Genomic DNA, 6,319 nt, shown 5'->3' on the forward strand with positions numbered 1-6,319 from the left:
ATGGCGTCACCTAATCGTACATTGTTGCTTCGGCGCCATTCAGCGCAATTACATTGTCTACTTGGATTATACTCGATGTCTACAAACTTTTATGAGCATGCAGAAAGGCAATTTGTTGCTTGTGTAATGGAAACAACCGAACGAGATCTGAAATTATTTGCTAATTTAAATTTAGCCATTATTTTTTACGCACCAAACGGGAACAAGATCTAAAACAAATTTTGGACACTGTCTCAACTGAAAATACACATACTCATAGCAGCCAAGCATTAATGGGTGGTTTTTATTATGTGCAGGGACTTCATGCGTTTCACAAAAGCAGCTTTCATGAGGCCAAACGCTTCCTGCGCGAAACATTAAAAATGGCTAATGGTGAAGATTTGAATAGGTTGACATGTTGTTGTTGTTTTAGCGATTAAGTTACTCCCCGAAGGCTTTGGGGAGTGTTATCGATGTGATGGTCGCTCCGGTAACACAGCACCATTAAGGTGATGGCCCGACCATCTCGGGAACGATTTATATGGCCACATTAAACCTTCAGGCCATCCCTCCCTCCCCACCCCCAAGTTCCATGAGGAGTCGCCAGAGCGTCGTCTGTTAGTGAAACGGGATTCGCCGCTCGAAGGTGAGTTTGACAAATGGGTTGGAGAAGCTATATATTGCGCTACACAACCCCTTGAATCCCAATAGGTTGACATCTTGTTCATTGGTTTTACTATCACATGTCTTTCTCAGTATTGGTAATTCGAAGGAGAGCATGAATATGGTAACGCCAGCCATGCGGTTAGCATCCAAAATACCTGATGCTCATGTGCAATTGGGGGGTTCAGCCATTCTCAAAGATCTGCATCGTATGTCCAAAGATGTTCTCCATGAAAAGCAAGCTTTTGCCAATCATGTAAAATACTTGGAAAATTTCATTGCCGATCAGCGTAAATGCGTTCAAAGCATACACCATGCATTAATTAATTGCTTTAATGCTGATCCACCCACCACTAATAGTACTGCGGCCGCCAGTACGACGAACAGCTTTGATGAAAGTCCTGGTGGTTTTGCTGGTGGACAAATGACGCTAGTGAAATAAATTATGAGGTAAAGTTTGTACGTTGCACTCACACACATACTAAGAATGTGGACTAAAATTGTTTAATGAATCGCAATACAAGACAATATAATAACAAAAAAAATTTTAAAAGGAAAGCAGTTAGATCGAGGCTAGTTTTAGTTTATATAATACATAAAATAATTTTATTGGCGTAAAAAGTATACAAAACAGATTCTAATTGGAAAAGCAGACGAACGAAAACCCAATATTTATAGAAAATCGATAAAAATATAATTCAATAGCAGAGAGCTTAGAAGAATACGTCGGTGTTCAACATTCTCGAAAGTGGACAGTTGTTAATACGCAGTGAACAGGTGAAATTTGTGTTTTAAATGGTAATTAATAACCTTCCAATGCTTGCGTGCAGGTCGCCGTCGCAGCCGTAAGAGTGGAGATGCTTAACGAAATGGAATTCGAAACCTTACTGAGGCCGAAGGACTTTCTCGGGAACGAAGCACCTTCAAAAACCTACTACTACTACTGCACCCGCTAAATATTTGAGGTAACGTTTTTTAGACACAAAAAAATATATATATAGCTCTCTGACAACTAAAGTTGTACATCAAAATTGTGATCGAACGAGTGAAAAAAAAATGTTTCCAGTGGAAACTAACGAATTTTGAGAACCGGCATAGGCTGCTTTTATGAAGTAAAGAAAACGGGGCATACTTCAATCCCCTTAAGCGAAAAAATGTAGCAGAAAAGCACCTTTAGTAGTACATTAGTAGTGATCATAATTTTGTAAATGTCAACATATTTGGATGGAAATGATTCGTTTTCTACTAAAATATTTCGTGAATTGATAGGGATTTATATTCTTTCAGAAAATTGTTTGAAAAGCGCCGTACGTTAGAATTTTGTTCCAAATACCCCAACCGAAAGTTCGTTTCAAAAAACCTCCCCGTGTGAGCTAATGAAAAGCATTCCGAGATAAGGCGCTCTTTAATACGATTTCGCGATAGGGCGGTTTTGTAACAAATCCTGAAATGGGAAATTTTTCCTCCTTTTTTTAAGATTTTAAGATAGGACGATTTTGAACAGGCAGCCGACATGGGGTGATACTCTACTCAGCAGCCGCACTGAATGGAAAAAATAAGGGAAATTGCTTATTGTCTTAGAGCTTTATATATTATGTCCTTGTTTAGCCCGAAAGACTTTGTCAAAGTCAAGGACAGAAGAGTTGAACTTTAGTGCGGTCCGGGTAAGCCGGGAGTATTCACCTTTTTATTCTGAAATTTCGGAAAGCTCTTTTATGTTAAGTATCCATGGAGGCGTTCCGGATAAACCGTTAATTTAGAATATTCAGAATACATTTTTTGATACTACCTCACGAGGTCCGAATATGCATAATATTTCAACTACAAACCGATTTTCCAAATTCTCAAATGGAGGCGAATGTTCCGAACATACGGAATTAATAGAGCAGAAGGTCGACTTTTAATACGCGCCCAAAAATATTTCTTAAATTTATTCAAAAAACAATGTTTCGACGCCGCATGCAGTCGGATAGCATTTATGCATGCATGCATTTCTTTGCACGCAAAATTAATGCGCTATTAAGCTGAATGCTTAGAATTTTAAAAAATTATTTGAAACTTTTGGGGGTTTTCATTCGAAATTTGGAATAGTCAGGTGCTTTTCTTAAATTTTCGGACTGGCTTAACTCGGATTTCTAAAATTATAAACCACTGCTAATATCTGGGGCAGATAAGTTTTCTCATCAGCGTTAGGCTTGCGATGGGCCTCGTTGGGTGCCAACGAGTGCAGCTGTTTTCTGTGGCAGATTGGTTCGCCCTTCTGCGGTAGGCTTTTCTGTTGTCCTCGTTATGGGATAACGAGTGAATTGGGGTTGCTTCTTGAAAATTGTAAATAAAATAGGCCGAAGGCCTTTATGTTATGTGGCAGATAGCGGATCTGCGTTAGGGCTATTCTGGTATCCTCGTTATGGGATAACGAGTGAGTGGTATGGTGTCCTTGTTCGGGGGAGCGAGTCGATTGTGGGATATTTTCTGGTGTCCTCGCTCTGGGTAAGCGAGTGAATTTGGGTTTGTTTTGGGTTTCGATAGGAAGGTGGAGTTCGGAAGGGAGTGAGGGAGAGGAACGGAGGGATTGTTATGAGGAGCTATTGGCCTTCTCGCAATCCATCTCCTCCGTTGGAAGAAGGGTCAGTTTGACCAAAGGTCGTCTGACTTGACCCTTCTCTGTTATGAGGTCGACTACGCGAACTCGGTTATCTTCGCCGGGGTGTACGTTGACGACTCGACCTAACCTCCATTCGTTGGGAGATAAGTTGTCCTCTTTGATGACAGCGAGATCTCCCACTTGTATGTTTTGTTTGGGATGCTTCCACTTCACTCGTTTTTGAAGTTCGGATAGATATTCCACCTTCCATCGCTTGCAGAAAGTATGATGAAGGGCTTTGAGTTTCTGCCACCGATTGATCATCGAGACAGAGCTCTCACTAGCATATGGTTCTGGCGGTGCCAGTAGGTGGCTTCCCATTAGGAAATGTCCTGGGGTTAGTGGTTCCAGATCCGTTGGGTAATTTGACCCGGGACTGAGCGGGCGCGAGTTGAAGCAAGCCTCAATCCTGCACAAAAGTGTGTGGAACTCCTCCATGGTGTACTTGTGGGGAGATGCGATCTTTTTGAAGTGGCTTTTGAAGCTCTTCACTCCCGCCGCCCACAAGCCGCCCATATGTGGAGCCGCGGCGGGAATAAAATGCCAGTTTAATGCTTGATGGCTATACTTAGAGATTGTTTTGTCTCGGCTTTCTGCCAGGAAGGCTTTAAATTGGGATCGTAAAGATCTTGACGCTCCGACAAAGTTTGTACCATTGTCGGAGTAGATGTTTTTCGGACATCCTCTTCTCGCGATAAAACGCGCAAAGGCTGCGAGAAAGCATGGGGTACTAAAGTCACTAGTGGCTTCTAAGTGGATGTCCTTAGTGGAGAAACAGACAAAAAGGCATACGTAGCCTTTGGACAGTCGACATCCCCTACCGCGGTAACTTTTGATGTGGAAAGGCCCTGCAAAGTCTACCCCGGTATTGGTGAACGCACGGGTAAAAGTTGTCCGTTCGCAGGGAAGGGTACCCATAAGTTGGCAGGTTTTGCAATTGTGGATGATGGCTCTGATCATGGTCTTGACATTCGGTATCCAGTATTGGGTTCGGATAAGACGGAGCATGCGCTGGTTCTCGCCATGAAGGGAGTCATGATGAGCCATCATAACTGTAAGGCGAAACAGCCTACAATTGTAAGGCAAGATGATCGGATGACTCTCGTTGTATGACATGTCTTTTGAAGCCCCTAGACGCCCCCCTGTTCTAATAATATCATCTTTGTCGATGTATGGGTTGAGTGACAGTATTTCACTCTTTCGATCAACAGGTTCCCTATTTTTCAATTTTAAATATTCTGTCCCGTTAAATTGTTTCTGGCAGACTCGTATTAATGCTAGAGTCGTTGCCTTAATCTCATCGGCTGAGATTATACGCGACCTTTCGTGGAACATGGCGTTAGTTTTAGGATGCGTTCTTTTATAGAATCTCCTAACATAGGACAGAACTTTCAAATCTCTGGGCAGATTTGAAAATCGGTCGAGAATATCTATTTGATCTACCCTTGCCGTGGAATATGTTTGTGCCCTCTTCTCTTTAACGGATGTTTTGTATTCGGTGTCTTGTGCTGGCCAGTGGGAATTGTCTTCTTGCAGCCAAGAAGGTCCCTGCCACCACAACGAATTGTTGACCAACTCTGACGCAAGTAGTCCTCTGCTTCCTAGATCCGCTGGATTAGATTCCGAGTCCACGTGAAGTCCTTGCTACCGACCATATCGACGATCTTAGTGATTCGGTGTGCGACGAAGGTTGACCAGGAACAGGGCGGCTTTCTTATCCATGCGAGGACGATCGTTGAATCCGTCCACAGGTGAACTCTCACTGGTCCCAATTTAAGGTTCCTGAAAATTGATTCGGTGATTTCCGCTAACAGCACGGCTCCGCAAAGTTCCAAACGTGGAAGAGAAAGAGTTTTCACTGGGGCTACTCGGGTTCTTGCTAGCAGCAGGTTTGTCCGGATGTCGTTATCCGTTTTCACGCGCATGTAAACGGCTCCTGCGTAAGCCTTCTCGAATGCGTCACAAAATCTATGGATCTCGATGTCGGTTCCTGGAGTAAAGTTGATTCATCTAGGTATCCTTATTTTATCGATCTCATGGTATTGGTCGGTGAAGGTTTTCCATTTTTCCAGGGTACTGGTCGACACTGGGTGGTCCCAAGCGTGCCTTCTAACCAAATACTCTGCATGAGTATTTTTGCCACAATGACCATTGGCGCAAGTCAGCCTAAACGGTCGAAAGTTTGGCTATAGCGGATAGGACTGCTCGTTTGGTGATGTTTTCGCCATTTTCTAGGGTTCCTGCTTTGAAATAAAATACGTCTGAGTGAGCGTTCCATCGTATTCCCAGGGCTTCTACCGAACTAGCTTCTTCGAACGCTAAGAAATCCTCGCTGACCAAAACCGTTTTGGGGATGTCCTTTAGAATTTCCTTACAATTTGAAGTCCACTTGCGTAATGGGAAGCCAGCTGAGTGTAAGGCTTCGCGAATCTCGTTTCTTGCTTTGATGGTTGACGCTATTGTGTGTCCTCCAGATAAAACATCAACTACGTACATACTCTCTCTTTGTATGCTAGCCGCTGTAGGGTGTGAATTTGCTACGTCGTCAGCCAGTTGTAGGAGCGTTCTTATCGCGAGATATGGAGCGCAATTCACTCCGAAGGTAACCGTCTTTAATTCGTAAAGACTAATAGGGTCATTCGGGGAAATGCGATGCACAATACGTTGAAATTTGGTGTGATTTTCATTCACCCAAATTTGTCGATACATCTTTTCGATGTCGCTGTTGAAAACGAAACGGTACAGTCTCCATCGTAAGATAAGGATGGCTAGATCGGCTTGTAGAACTGGGGCTGGGAGGAGGATATCGTTTAAGCTATTACCGTTGGCCGTAGGGCTCGAGGCATTAAATACTACGCGTACCTTTGCAGTGGTACTTTCTGCTTTAATAACGGCGCGGTGGGGCAGGAAGTAATGATCCGAATCGTCGGATGGGATATTCTTTTTTACTTTTCTCATATGTCCGAGCGTTTCATATTCTGATAACACTCGAACATACTCTTTCCCTAAATCTGGGTTTTTTATTAGCCGCCC

At 43.2% G+C, this 6,319-nt stretch overlaps 1 pseudogene; it reads left to right on the forward strand.

Moving 5' to 3' along the window:
- Positions 1-1,084, forward strand: LOC137235116 (MAU2 chromatid cohesion factor homolog; annotated as a pseudogene).
- Positions 1,085-6,319: the final 5,235 nt, after the last annotated feature.

This window comes from Eurosta solidaginis, chromosome X (genome assembly GCF_040869045.1).
Source record: "Eurosta solidaginis isolate ZX-2024a chromosome X, ASM4086904v1, whole genome shotgun sequence".
Taxonomy (NCBI): Eukaryota; Metazoa; Arthropoda; class Insecta; order Diptera; family Tephritidae; genus Eurosta; species Eurosta solidaginis.